This window comes from Lissotriton helveticus, chromosome 9, assembly GCF_964261635.1.
Source record: "Lissotriton helveticus chromosome 9, aLisHel1.1, whole genome shotgun sequence".
Classification (NCBI taxonomy): domain Eukaryota; kingdom Metazoa; phylum Chordata; class Amphibia; order Caudata; family Salamandridae; genus Lissotriton; species Lissotriton helveticus.
In genome coordinates, this window is record NC_136070.1 from 1,008,414,501 (window position 1) to 1,008,430,423 (window position 15,923).

At 46.0% G+C, this 15,923-nt stretch overlaps 1 protein-coding gene across 4 annotated transcripts in view; it reads right to left on the reverse strand.

Annotated features, from left to right (window-relative positions):
- SAMD4B (sterile alpha motif domain containing 4B) overlaps positions 1-15,923 on the reverse strand; it is a 1,202,466-nt gene that overhangs the window by 837,759 nt on the left and 348,784 nt on the right. The window lies entirely within an intron of this gene.

Sequence of the window (15,923 nt, forward strand, 5' to 3'; positions counted from 1 at the left end):
CCCGTGATTGTGCTCCGGGGAGGGAGAACACCACTTCCGGTTTCGCTGAGCGGTTAGCGCTCTAGCGGCCAGGGCTGACGGGGCTATTTAGGCTGAGCTGTGCTTTCCCGCGCTGCGGTAGGGGGACAGTGGCAGTGTTTCCCAGACCCGCTGGCCTGCTTGGGACCATCAGCCTGTATTATCAGTCCTCGCGTGTTGCGTATGCATAAGATTTTAAACCTGTTAAACCTGCTAAAATTGTGAATTGATTTTAAAAATGTACAACCTGCTAAAATTGTGAATTGATTTTAAAAATTTACACATCTGTGACACTTGAATTTAAAAGGTGCACACACCCGCACATACACGCAGAAACATCACCTGAGGCTTAGACTCCTGAGCGCTCGCTTCCCCGTGATTGTGCTCCGGGGAGGGAGAACACCACTTCCGGTTTCGCTGAGCGGTTAGCGCTCTAGCGGCCAGGGCTGACGGGGCTATTTAGCCCTCGCCCCCTCCTGAGCGCGCAGCGATCGCGCGCAGGAGAGCCGAAGACATCGCCGAAGACTAGCCAAAGAGTGGCCCGTCTGCGCCCGTCCGAGACAGGACGGGGCCAGCCACTCTGCCCTTGTTACTATGGACTGCCCAATGATCGCCCCTAGTATCAGGTATGCACCACACGCTCTTAAGATGCTGCAACCCCAGGAGAATCATAGCTGCACAAATAGAACGCTAAGATGTCCAGAGGGTCCCTTTTCCTGCATCAAATGCGGATTTCAAGCTACTCACTCCTACATCACTGCTGGACGGCCTATTGACAGTATAGACTCTCAGGGAGGCTGGAAAAGCTTTTTGTTAAATGTCAGATCACTCCCTAAACACCATATACAATTATGGGACACCATTTACAGCAATCAGCCTGAGATATGTTTCCTAACAGAAACATGGCTGAAACCCCATACTATCCCCACTATCACCCTAGGGATACCCATGGGATATAAAATTCTTCGTCAAGACCGCCCTGAGAAGGTAGGAGGTGGGACGGCTATCATATATAGAGACACATTGAATATTAGAGTCTTAGAACAAGTGATGCTACCTACCATGGAAGTATTAATCTTTTATTTAAAAATCAGTCCCAAGGTACATTGGAAAGGAGCACTAGTTTATCGACCGCCTGGACCCAATGCTGGGTTCTCCCTTGCTCTCACTGAATTGTTAGCCCCCCACATGAAAGCTAACGAGAACTTTATTTTACTTGGAGATTTTAATTTTCATATTGACACTGATGATCACCCTGATACGAATGTATTCCTGGCAGATCTTGCTCTTTTAGGTTTACATCCTCGAAATAGTGGACCTACTCATTCAGGTGGTCACACTCTGGATTTGATCCTTACTACCCATCCCAATGTCCATTGCCACCCCCCTAAGCACATCTACTGGTCTGACCATAAAATGATAGATTTCCTTTTACCACACTTATCCAATTCCATAAATCGCCCTGCCACTTATTCCACCAAACGTAGACCATGGCATAAAATTACTCCTGCCAGGCTCACACAAACATGGAAACAGCCTATACTCTCAAATTCCGATAACATCGACACTACTCTCTCAAAGTTTAACTCCACACTGGCGACAGCCATTGACACTCTGGCTCCTCAGAAAAATGTAAAAAAACCTACCTCAGCTAAAAGGGAAGCATGGTATACTGAGGCCCTTAAAACAGAAAAGCAGGGATGTAGAAAACTGGAGAAACTTTGGAGACGGACAGGCAAAGGGGAAGACAAGAACCGGTATTTGGAGGCTATGACTTCCTATTACAAAAACATAAAAAAAGCAAGAAAAATAAGTCTCACCACCCAAATTGCAGAGGCGGGCAACTCTACAAGAGAGCTATTTAAAATCATTCAAACCTTTACCAATCCCGTAGTATGTGAGAGCCCAGATACCTTCACTCAAGTTCTATGCGATGAAATATCTCAGTTCTTTGAGGACAAAATAGAAGGGATATATAAGAAAATCACTGCAGTCTCAGGTCCCCTGGAAACCGAGGTCCCTGAAACTTTCCCAATGGTGACCTCTGGGAATACTCTTCTAGCAATCCCAAAAATAACTATTAAAGACCTGACTGCACTTATCAATCAAATAAAGACCGGCTCTCCTACTGATTTGATACCCGCCAAACTAATCTCCCCTCTGAGCGAGATATTAGGACCCCCCATCCAGAAACTACTCAATCTCTCCTTTGCCAAGGGACAACTCCCACATTCCTGGAAGGAAGCGGTAGTGAACCCCATACGCAAAAATTCCACCTGGCCCTGGTCAGAACTCTCCAACCTCCGCCCGATTTCTCTCCTTCCTTTCTTCAGCAAACTGGCAGAGAAACACGCTAACAACATCCTCTCCAGCTTTATCGAGGCGACAGGGGGCCTGGACCAATCTCAATCTGGGTTCAGGCCCAACCACAGCACTGAATCAGCCCTTCTATCTGTGACAGATAAGATCAAAATGTCACAGGACAGAGGTGGTTCTATGATTCTAGTGCTGTTGGACCTGTCCGCAGCCTTTGATACCGTGTCCCACAACATCCTTCTCAGCCGTCTGCAGGGAGTTGGAATTGGAGGCTTAGCACTATCATGGTTGGAGAGCTTTCTTTCCGGGAGATCACAATCTATCAGCCTAGGCCCCTTTCGTTCCATCTCAAGGGTGCTCACGAAGGGGGTGCCACAGGGCTCATGCCTTAGCCCTACATTGTTTAATGTATATGTGGCCCCCCTTGCTGAGATTGTGAGGAAATATGGGTTCATACCAGTTTCCTACGCTGATGACACCCAGCTCCTATACCCTTTCAGCTCCCTTGGCCCTAAAGTCAAGGAGAACTTTGCTGAGGGTATGAGGGCAGTGTCACATTGGATGGCTGTGAACTGCCTCCAATGTAATGTGACAAAAACAGAGGTCATGCTCTTTGGCAAGGCGAGTCTCCTCTGGTCCCCAGACTGGTGGCCAATAGATCTTGGACCAGTACCTACATCCAAACCTCATGTAAAGAATCTAGGGGTGAAGTTGGACCAAAAGCTGACCTTGAAGGAACACACCAACTACATCGCAGGGTTGTGTTTCCACACCATCGGCCTACTTAGACGTGTCTTCCCGTATCTCCCTGCCACCTATAGGAAGACACTTGTACAGGCCTTGGTGACCAGTCGTCTGGACTACTGTAACGGCCTGCTGACATTAGCAAATGCAGATGCAGTGGGTCGTTTGCAGATAGTCCAGAACACAGCAGCAAGATTGGTCATGAATGCTCCAGCTAGGACTCCGTCTAAGCCCTTGTTGAAAGAACTACATTGGCTACCCATACGGCAGCGTATCAACTTTAAGATATGCTGCACGGTTCACAAATGCCTCTATGGAGCAAGTCCCAAATATCTGTCTCAATCCCTTGAGTTGTATCAGCCCAGCAGGTCTCTCCGCTCAAGTAATCAAGCCCTTCTAAAACCTCCTACCAAAAGAAATCCAGACAAGGAGACCGTGCTTTCTCCTCGGTCGGACCTGCCTTATGGAACAAACTTCCCACTGATGTAAGAATGACCATCAACCACCTGTCCTTCAGAAAGACTTTAAAGACCCTTCTTTATCAAGAAGCATTCCTGTCTTTTTAATTTCATTTATGCACTATCTGATGATTCTATAGCTGGCAAAGCGCGGAGATACTCTTACGGGATTGATTCCAGCGCTATAGAAGAATTTAAAATAAAAAAAAAAATAAACAATGGACCAATGTCCAAACCTCAACCTGACCATCAAGGGCAACCTGCTCCGCTGGCGCAGTCAATCCAGTCACAGCCTCAATCCCACTCACAGATCGAGAAAGACTCATGTTAACGCCCCTCCAACTCAAGGCGAACAAGCAATTTTACAGGCCACGCAGGGTGTAGTAAGTGGCATTCAAGCCTTCCCAGAAGCGCCAGAGTCAGAGACTATGTCGGAGTCTGAATCGGATCGAGATCCGGTGACCTCATGTGATGAGACTAAAGGAAAGATCTCAATAAAAAGTATGCTCACAACCATCCTATAAGAGGCAAGGGATTTTAAATTATCTCAAGCACTTGAAATTGCACAGTTGTATGAAAGACTGTCCAATTTGAGCAGAGTTTAGTGAATATCCCCAAAAGGCTATCAGAAGTTGGAAATAGTGTCTCAGACCTAGAGGACAATACGTCAGCTATGCAGAAGACATCCAAGTGCATAACAAAAACAAGTACCAGATGGAGCTAAAACTCCAGGACTTAGAAAATTATAATAGGAGACCATCTGAGTCTGGTCGGAGTACCGGAAGGCCTGGAGAATGCGGATATGGTGGCTTGGTCCGAGACGCTCCTAAGAAAGGTAATTCCAGAGCTACAAGGAGACCTCACAATCACTAGAGCCCATAGAGTTCCTGTACAGAAACAGCTGAATGCCAAATACCCTGGCACAATCTTAATGAATTTCGCAGACTACAGAATTAAGGAAAGAATTCTAAGCACAGCAATACCAAAAAGATAATTTTCTACTTCAGAGATCCAACATTTTAAAATCTTTCGGACATGTCCGCAGCTTCAGCACGCAGACAGAAGAATTTTATTCAGATGATTGACTCCTTTAAGGCAAAAGGAACACAAGCCTTAATCGTCCAACAATCAAAGTTAAAAGTTTTAGTTAAAGGAAATGTTTTTATTTTCACTAACATACCTGTAGGTCAATCTTTTTCGGAAAAACTGTGTGCTGTGTAAGAGAAGATATACTGTAGTTATAAGAAAGACAAGGGTGGCTCCAGGCAAAAACATGGATGATTTGTTAGCTTAAGGGTGGACATGAGGTGAACCAGGAGACGCAAAATGATGCAATAAGATGGCATCCAGTAAAAAGGGGAGGAAGGAGGGAATAGTGGGAAATTCAGTCCTTGGGGGTGGGGGGGGATTGAGGTGGAGAGGGTGGAGCATCTAGAAAAGAGAAAGTTCTTGTGTGAAGTTTTATTATTGCAGCATTTGTATAGATTTTACAGAGGAACACTTAATAGAAGAGCTGTTCATTATGAAAAGTACTGTACATATTTTCTAGGCACTCAAGCACTTTATACACTCCATTTATACAATGCACCTTAGGTATCAATGTTCTATCGCACTTTACAGTTTCGCTGCTAACACAACTTGCTGCTCAATGCTAAATAAAATTGCACTTTAGGCGGCCATCCTCTGGGAAGCGGCTTTTTAGGAAGGTATTTTACCAAACATATAGTTAGAGAAGTAGGGCACTTAAGCATTTTATATACTTCATTTATATAATGCACTTTAGGTATCTATGCTCTATTCCACGCTATATTTTAGCTGCTATGAAGATTTGCTGCTCAATGCTAAATTTGCACAGTAGACTGCCATCTGTTAGGAAGCGGCTTTATTTATTTATTTATTTTAAAGATAGGAAGGTAGTTTTTGAAAAACATGGTAAACCTCTACAGGGCCAAAGGAGTATGTTAGGAGTATGTCAGTATTCTTATGATCGGTACTGTATTTATATATTTAGGCGCTACCCATGGTTTTGATGTTACGCAGTCAACTGAATAATATTTTACTATGCTACTGGCTTTATTTTGTTAGCCCAAGTCACTAACTATCTTAGGCACTGCTGTGTTCTCTTGGACACTCTGTACTTATGTGGCCTACACCATGCATTAGGGCATATTTTGCTAATCCATATAAAGCTGGTTCAAGTGCGCTTTCACAACCTTTAGAGCCCCAAGAAGTCTGGGGGTCCCAGGAGGGGTTTACTTTTAAGTATATAACAAGGTATAATAACTATGAGTAAGAATAACCTAACAATACTCTTTGAATGCTAATGGGCTTAACAATAGGCGTAAGTCCCATGCAATTGAAAGCTGGCTTAGAGGGCACAATCCCAATGTTATCTTTTTTCAAGAGTATCCCAGACGCAAGTAAAATCTTCAAGGACTGGACGGGCTTCCATTGCTCATCTGTCTCAGGTAGCGCGCAGAGGCTGTGGGCATTTTTGTAGGCAAGCACGTTCAATTTCAAGTAAATTCATCACACTCGGACCCAGGGGGAAGATGGACATTTATCCATGGAAAACTAAATCAGTTAAACCTCATCCTGGCCACAATTTACGCACCCATCATTGATGACCCACTCCCTCTTTTACAGCTAAAACAAACCTTATCTTGTATCCCTGGACACATTATATGGGGAGGTGATTTTAACTTCTTGCAGGACCCTTCTGTTGACTCCACGAAGAACAAGCGCAAACAAATAAACCTCAGATCTCCATTGCCCTGGCGCGCTGTAAAAATTTAGATATCAGACAATTGGCGCCTTAAAAACCCAGGCAAGCGAGAGAACTCTTGCTATTCAGCAAAATATGATTCAGCATCTAGAATAGATTTCTTCTTGACCTCGTACAATCTTTGTCAATAAGTATGATCATATTCGAAACACTTTTTCTGATCATGCCCAAATAAAAATGAAATTGCTGCCGGAAGCGGGGACGGAAAATGTACTGAGAAGATGGTATTTTAATCAATTCTATATGGAAAATGAGCTGTGGTGCACAGAAATAGACAATGAGATTAGCGCCTTTTTCTATATAAATAAAGACTTCATCCCAGTTAATGTAACCTGGGACGCATTTACGGCCACGCTAAGAGGCATAATCACCTCGAATGAAATACCACAACAAAGGGCAAAAAAAGAGGAAAGATTGAAGATTGAAATAAGACTCGCCAATGCGAACCAGGAGCACACTAAGAATAGGAATCCGAATACCACGCAAAAGTTACTCCAGGCAAAAATACAAATGAAGACATTTTATTATGATTTAGGGGATGCAGCAAGTAGGACCTACCTCCAGACAGTGTATGAAGAAAGTGAATACACAGGGAAGCTTTTAGCATGGAGGGCAAAGGAAAAACAGGTGCCTAACACAATTGAGAGTATCTGGGATGAACCAACTAAAACATGTCCACCCAGAACTCTTGTGTGGCCAAAGTAGAACCACAACACTCTGTTTGGGTCCAGACGGAGTCGCTAATTCTTTAGAGAGCTGTGGAGAAGAGCAAAAAGTAGGCAGGGTGATAGATTGGCCTGCATGAAATGGGGTGACAACTTTCAATAGAAAGGAGGCCCCCTTATGCGAAGCACCGGTTTGTAAAGAAAGGCTGATCGGTAAGGCGGCTTATATAATAAGGCTTCAAGCTCACTCACTTTACAGGCAGATGTAATTTCCAAAAGGAAGGCTGTTTTTAGTGTGAGACGCCTGCGGTGAAAATTAAGAGGCTCAAAAGGAGCACACATTGAAAAGGTCAAGCACAGATTGATGGTCCACTGAGGCATAATAAACGGTGAAGGAGGGAAGAAATGGGTAAGACCCTTTAGAAACCTACGTACAATAGGGGACATGATGAGAGTTGGTCAGGCAGCAGCAAAAAGGCAGAATGAGTGCCCAGAGCCTAGTCCTGCAGGGTCAGGAAAAGAATCAAGAGTAAGACTTCAGAAAGGGGGGTGGGGTAGATGTGTTTATCTGCACACCATGCCACAATTTCATTCCAACAGAAGGCGCATACCGCCTAGGTAGAGGGACAACTAGACCACTACACCACATCACCCTCTATGTTGCAGTACCTCATGGTGGTAGTGTTGTCTATTAACACTTGCACTAGCCTTCCCTTGATGGAGGGTATAAAGCCTTTCAATGCCAGCATGCTGATGTGGAGTCCAGATTCAGCAGGAGACCAGAGTCCTCTGACCTACACTTCTCCCAGATGGCCAGCCCATCCCAGGAATAACGCATCTGTCACTACCATAAGATCTGGTTTATGAAGGGAGAGAGGTCTGTGACAGAATCGCAGTTTGTTAGTCTCCACTGCAGAGCTGGACCGTGGCGGAGAAGTTCTGCTGATGCTGCGCCCTCTGGAACTTCAGGTTCCACTGCAGAGCCTGCATATTCCAGCAGGCATGTGTCACAAGCAGGATGCAGGAGACCATGACACACACCAAACTCAGTCAATCACACCAAAACCCAAGATAGAGGCTGAAACATAAGTATCAAACCCGGAGTATATTTAATTTGCCGCTCTATAGGATAAGCCCAAAATTGCACTGTATCCAGAACAGCTCTGATGAAAGGGAGAGTCTGAGAGGGAATCAGATGTGACTTTGGCATGTTGATAGTGAACACCAGCGAGTACAGAAGGTTCGCCATAGTCTGGAGGTGGGAGTCAACAGCCTGTTGCAAGACTGCCTTCAACAGCCACTAGTCAAGAAGGGAAAGGCTGGCACCCCCGATAGCTGCAGATGAGCTACAACCACAACCATGACCTTGGTGGACACCCGAGTGGCACTGGTAAGGCTAAAGTGAAGCACAATGAACTGAAAGTGCTCGTGTCCTACAGTAAACCGCAGATAGCACCAGTGGGCAGGCAGGATCGGAATGTGGAAATAGGCATTATGCAAGTACAGCACTACCATCTAGTGTCCGGGGTCCAGGGCAGACCAGACCTGAACCAACATGAGCATTTTTAATTTGCCCTTTTTGAGTAAGATTGAGGGCCCGCAGATCTAGCATAGGACAAAGGCCTTTATCCCTTTTGGGAACCAGAAAGTAGCATGAACAGCAACTACAGACTACTTTTGGCGTAGGAACACTCTCTATGGCTCACTTGGCAAGAGAGCAATGACTTCTGCGGAGAAGCAACAGATGATCCACCGTCAGTCAGTCGTAAGATGGTGGCATAGAGGAAGGGGTAGTCTTGAACTGTATTGAGTAGCCCCTTCGGACTATCTGCAAAACCCACCTGTCCAACGTTATGAACTGCCAGTTGGGACTGTGATGGCAAATCCTGCCGTCAACTGGATGCCCACAGTGGTAATAGGGTAGATTAGGAAGGTTTGGAGGCTACAGCTGCCGGGGGTGGCAGACTGATCAAACTGCTGGCCACTTGACCAACGAGGTCTGTGGGTAGCAGGCCCTTGTCCACACAGAGGCTGGGCAGCATGTGCGGCTCATAGCGAATTAGCGCAGCTGGAAGCCCCTTCCTTAGCTGCAAAACGCAGATGGGGGATGGCATTGGGCGATAGAATGGTCCAGGGACTTGGCAAGCACAGACTGTCCTTGAAGCACACAAATGCCAAATAAGTTTAGTCTCCAAAGACACGGATCTCATACAAGGGTATGCCCATGAGTTAAGTCTGCAAACAACACTTGGGGACCCATTACGCTCCCCTATCCAGCCGCACTGCCTGGTCCGTTACAAAATAGATCCAATAAATCAAATTGGTCCATGTACTCCTTATTTCTTCCTTTTTCTTTTTAATCCATTTTTTTATCAATGTTTTACTATTGTTAGTCGATTTATTTTATCCATTCTTGACCGTGTTCAAAGAAATTCTACAGACAGGAGGTGGTTCCACATATAGCGACTTTATTAAAAATGCACCCAATGCATTTCGGGAAAGATTTCCCTTCGTCAGGGGTATCTACAAAAAAATCATTAATAGATCGCCATTAATCTACAGTGTTAACGTGACTTCTTACATGCTTTTCATACTTTTTGCATTTACAATCCACAAATCATTCTCTAACATTATTTGCAACAGCTACTGTTTAATCAACCTAGTTGTCTTGTTATAAATCGGTTGCGACTCAGTCTGTAAGTATACACAGTCCCCATATTAAGTAGGTTAACACTGTAGATTAATGGCGATCTATTAATGATTTTTTGTGGAATTTCTTTGAAGGTTGTAGCTAAAGTAATTTGTGGTACAGGAGGTCTGTAGGCTAGGGTGCTGAGCAGGGTCGCTGTGGACTTGGTCTGGATCTGGAAATGGAATTGTTCCATGGGGAACGAGGAGTCGTCAGTGCTGGAGGTAGTAAGTCAAAGGGAGTTCTTGTAAGCGATGGAGAGTCCTCCTCTTGGGTGGTTGGGGTGGTACTTTCGCTGGATTTTGTATCAGTCTGGGATGACGGTAGCTATGTCAGGGCGGAGGTGGCATTTGTCCAGGTTTCTGCGAGGAAGGCGATGTCTGGCGAAAGGGAGTCGAGGAGGTCCCAGAACTCTATGGTATGTCCGTGCAGGGAGTGTACATTGAGGAGAATGCACCAAAGGGGTTCGGTGCGCTGGTGTCATGAGGGTGGCCAGTAGCCGTGGGGGTTCAGAATTTGATGATGGTTCAGCTGCTGCAGTGTCGCCAGGAGAACTGGCCTTGGTCGGTGTCTGGTGTTGACAGCTGGCAGTTGTTTCTTACGTGGTTGAGTGTGTGGAGGGCAGGTGAGTCAGACTAGCTTGTGTGCATTTTTCTTGTGCTCATCTGGGAGGTATTGAAGTAGGCCTTCCATCTCGTCCCAGTGAGCCCTGTCATACCTAGCTAGTAGGACCTGTGTCTTGGCAATACACCAGTGGTTAGCGGATTGAGCAGCCACTCTTACCGGATGCGTCAATTAATTTAGACTATCTGGGGGAGAGATGCATCTCCAGAGGTCTGTAAATTTGCTCTTTTACGAGGAATAGAAACTACTAGTGAGTCTCGGTGTAGCTGTCCTTCAATAAAAACAGGATCAGATGGTGATGGATTTTATTGATTGTCAGGGTCTTTAAAAAGCTCATCTGCATGTATAATCATGCCTTTCAACATAGGGAGACTGACTACTTCTATGTGAAGGCCCTGGTGTCTCAAATAAAAAGTTGTCACGGAAAGCCTCTGTGCAGTGTAACCCCATGATAAGCTGCTGCTCTTGAAATCAGCTCTTGATAAAATACGTTATAAACTGCGGGTGATGGTTTTGCTGTGTATAAATCTGGATCATTATCTATGGTGGATCAATATTGTAATCATACCATGGATCTGTTGGTAAAGGAGCCCTGTCCTCTTCATCTCTGTTAGACCTGGCACCATTGGCGTGGGTCTCCCTTCCATTTTTGCTGTTGCCTCATGTGTTTTTCTGGCGTTAGATGCTTTGGGTACTGGGCCAGTGCTGTCCAGTGCCACAGTGCAAGTGCTCCCTATTGTAAATTGATGTATGAATTGGTGATTCAACGATTGACTGGTTTGGTTTACCTGTCAGACCCTAGTACAGTACACCAGGCATGCCCAGGGCTTGTAAACCAAATGCTGCTGGTGTGCTTGCAGCACTGGTTGTGCCACCCACAGAAGGGAAGCGGCTTGTAAAAGTGTGTCTAAGGTCTGCCATTGCAGAGCCTATGTGCAGTCTGGTACTGCCATGTTGACTGAGCATGTGCACCCACTTGCCAGTTCCTAAACCTTCCCTTTTCTACATATTAGTCACCCCTAAGGTAGGCCCATGGTTAGGGTGCATTGTAAGTATAATGTAGGACATGCCCTGGTGTGTGTGGCATTGCCTGATAATGAATTACAGCCATTTTCGTTTTTCACTATTGCAAGGCTACCTGTTCTCCATAGACCAGAATGGGCAGTTAGATTATTACATCTTATAATCCTAACTGACTCAGAGAACATGGTAGACATTCGAGTTTAGTATGCCTGAACTCAGAATGATAAAATACTTCTTTTAGTGAAGTTGATTTTAACATTCTGTGTATGAAAATACCACTTAAATAGGTATATTCTTGTCTAACTATCCAAAGCCTGCCTCTGCTAGGTTGTGTATTCCTTGTCTAGAGTTTGAGTGACAGGGCTGGGGGATTCCAAAAGACAGAATGAGTCCGCCCAGTGGTGAATAGAGAGATCTGCATCAAGATGGGAGGGAGGAGTAGCACCTGGGACCCAAATAGGGCTGTGCCTTTCCTCCACAATGCTGGCTCCACCTCCTGTGGGGCGTCTGATGTCTCTGCCCTGCACTGTGAAAGAAGAAAAGGCATCCTGTAACAAATTGCTCCAAGGCTGTGCTTTCCCTCCACAATGCTGGCTCCACCTCCTGTGGGGCGTCTGATGTTTCTGCCCTGCACTGTGAAAGGAAAGGAGTCATGTCAACAGAGTGCTCCAGAACTGGTTTTAACTGGGCAAAGGCCCCTCTGCCCTCAGAGGAAAAATGAGTTTGGGGTATAAATATTGTGACCCTGATCCCAAGAATTTAGATCACTTTTGGACAAACAAGAAGAAACCTTTGCTGAGGAGTGGAACCAAGAGAAACTGAGGAGAGACTATCCCTAAGCTGAAGGGCTGCTTGGGGGATTGGTCTCCAGAGGTTGCTTGACTTCCAAAGAGAGGAGAAAGGGACTTTGTGTACTTTCATCAACTTGTAAGGATCTCCAAGGGCTTGGAACAGAGCTTGCCTCCTGCTGAAGTCTCAGGGACAACAGACTTCAACCCCCAGCTCCCCAGAGTTCCTTGGGAAGTGCCTGCTGCTGTTTTGGGCCTTCCGAGGGACTGGGTGTCACAAAGAGCTGGAAGCGCGACTCAAGAGGAAGAAGCAGGTCGCTGCTGCTGCCATTGCATCTTGGATGTCGCCGCTGTAGCTCTCGTATTGCACCGCATTGAGAGAAGTGTCTCGCAACGAAGAAGAACCATGTTGCCGTCGCATCTTGGATGTCGCCGCTGTAGTTGTCGCTTTGTGCGGAAGCGTCTCGCAACGTCGGAGAAGAGTGTCACAGCCAAAGCTGTTGTCGCATCGCGGAACAAGGGTGTCGCCGCTGCAACTGACGCATTGAATCGAGACTTCTCGCATCATCGGAGAAGCGTGCCGCATCTGAGAGATTTTCACGTCTATTTCTTTGCACCGGAACTTTGCCGTATTTCCATCGCTGCAACACTTTTGTTGTGGATGGGTAACGCATCGTAAGGTACATTGAGTCAAAGTGTCGCATTTTAAGAACTGAAGAGAACTAAGCTAAAACTACCATTTTAAGTACAGTATTATGGATTTTTGTGGTCTTGTGATAAGTCCATATAAAGAATACTTATTTTTGATATAAAACCTGTGTGGTGTCCATATGTAGTGGTGTCACTTGATTACTGTCTGTGGTCACAAATGATTTACACACTGCCTCGGAGATGAGCCTGTCTGCTTGTGCCAAGCTACCAAGGGGGTGAGCAGGGGTTATTTTAGGATTGTACCCCTTTACCCTAACTAGAGGCAAGGGTCCCTATTTGTCACAAGTACCTACCTGTGCCAATTAGAGACCCCCAAATCTAACAATCTCCTAAATCAGGCTGTGTATGAGTAGACACCTGTGGTGTTAAGTGTAGTGGCTCTGAGGCTGGCATTTGTAGTACTGGTGAGTATGGCAGAGGGGATAGCAAGGTAGAATGGATAGGACTTTTTTCGATGTCGTTTTTAGGTCTCGCATGAGCCAGCGCGCATGCGCTGCATTGCGCGGCTTCTGGTAAGGACTTTCAACTCGGACCACATGCTTGTGTGTGTATTTCTTTTTGCTCGGATACTATTGGCCTTTGCATGCGTTTTTCTAAGAAAGACAGCACGGAAGTGGCCGGCGAGGCATGTCCCGCCTTCTCTCTCCCTTGGCCTAGGGAGCTCGGGAGAGAGCAGCAGCGCGGCCGGGTGCCAGCTGCATACCTCACATTCCTTGCAGTGCGCGTGCACCGCACTTGTTTAGGACTTGTGCCCTGGTGGCTCATGGCTTTCCTTAAGATGGAAAGTTTGGTGACCGCCCTGGCCCTAGGTACCGAGCTGCGGGCCAGCGATGAGACTGTCAATCATCCTGACTGACAGGTTATATAAGTGACACCAGAGGAGGAGTCGCCGGAGCCCACGCTGCGTGACTCTAGTGCCCAAAACGCACATTGAAACGATTGTGGCACACTGTTGCACCAAGTGTAGGGCTTTGAAAGCCCTGCCAGCCATCCCACTGGGTAGGTCTGCTCGCAGGGCTTCTAGACCCATAATGGGCGTCTCATGGCTTGACACAGATGGGCCTCTCCGTGTGTCCGACCCCTCTCTCCTGGACCTCTTTCTTTTCGAGGAGGCGGTCTCTAGCAGTGGCCTCTCCTGCCTCCGCTCTGCAGTCTGTGGTCTGCCGAGGCGAGCAGCAGAACGACCCCCTATATCGCACCAGTGCTTTGATTGGCATGGCCCGCCACTCAGCACATCACAGAGTCATGTTTGATCTCGGACCCTTGCCAGAAACGCAGCAGCTGAAAGCTTTGCACTTATTTCCCGGGGGATAAGAGTCCTGCGGTTACTTCCCTCGTGTTTAGACACACACGGTAATTATATGTAGGGCTTTGCAAACTGCCACATCATGTGTGCGCTGCTCTCTGCGCACTGAAATGGCTACCTGTGGAACCGATGTTTGCCAGAAAAGGCTCACCACTGCCGCCAGCATTGTGTAGACATCTTAGCAGCGTCGCCATCCGGCAAATCATATGGCTAAGAAGCCATTTGGGGGGAGCTTGACACACCCCCTGCTGGGATAAGAAGTGATATCTGCACATATTCACCAGATGGGTCTTTTTATCTTCAGGGGGATCCTGCGTCCCAGGCGCACGCGCCTTGAGTCCAAGCACCGCATATACTCAATAAATAAGTCTCACTCTCTCTCACTAACTCACTCACAAACTAACTCTCACTAACTAATTCTCGCACTAACTCTCTCTCACTAAGGAACTAACTCATTATCTCTCACTAACTCACTAAATCTATCACTCTCACTAACTAACCAACCTTTACTCTCCTGTTTTTCATACCCACCCCTTTAACAATAAAAACCATAATAAACAACCATTGGGACAGGCAGATACAAGTTGCCACCATTCAAACATTAAAAAAACTCAAGTCATTACTTATTATTAATACTTTTTTAATATGGTCATTCTGTTGTACATAATACTTTCTTGGTCATATCCAAGGTAACAAAAATGCTTCTCACACTTCTTTATTATAACTTTTCAGCATTCTGCAGACTTTTGTACAACAGCTTAAAAACAAACAAAGTCAATATCTCTGCTTAAACCCTTATTAGTTCCCAAAGGCGAGACCTATTGGCTATGCCAATGCTTGTTCTTACTAGGAATCTTCCATCCAGTGTCCTCTAAACTAACTTTCCTTTTTGCAGGAGTTTTAGCTAAAATGTGTCCAGTATCTGGATTGATGTGTAGCTTTTTCTGTTTCGGTCCAATCTTTCCATTGTAACATCTAGGATTGGTTCTGAGGAGCTGGGAGTTCTTGTTTTGATTTCGGCTCTGAAGTTTATGGTGGCGAACTGGACTCGTCCTTTTTATCCTTCAAAACTGAAGGTTTCAGTTCCAAAGCAGACTTGTGTTTTGAAACAGAAGATTTCGGCTCCGAGCTAGATTTGTCTTTTGGAGTGGAACGTTTGGGATCCTGAGCCGGAAGGCTTGACTGTGTTTCGATGCCATGGCAGAGGGCGTTAGAAACAGTCTCAGTGCCGACCTAGATCCGAAGGCAGAGGTGGTGCTGAATCCTCCTGTTTAGTGGAAGAGAGTTTAAGTGGTAAGGGGGCTTTAGTAATCATGGCACACTGTCCTGCTGGAACGTCGGATTCCAATTCGACTTTCAAGTCTGAATCCGATTCTGGGACCGAAAAGGCCCCTTCTTCCGCAGCTGTCGCCTCTTCCTGTTCGGATTCTTCTCCAAAGAAATGGTAGAGGAGCATCTAAAGCCTCCAGGAAAGTTAATAGTTTCTTTGAAGAGTGGGTTTTTGCAGGCTAAAGCACTATTTTCTTCGTTCCAGGTTGAATCCAGTGGGTTTTTTTTTTTGTGCTTTGGGAAGAGTCTTTCCAGCATGACATTAGGATTGGCTCTGGAGGAGTATTCGATCCGTAAGTACTTCAGTGGAGGGATCTTCGACTTAGGTGGAGCTACTGTCAGATTCAAAATAACCAGTTTTTGTTTCAGTGTTGATACTGAAGGACGAGACATTGTAGGCGCAGAGGTGGAGGCCCCTGCTGTAGGCAGGCTTTTTGGAGCAGAGGGAAGGGCTTCTGATTCAGTCT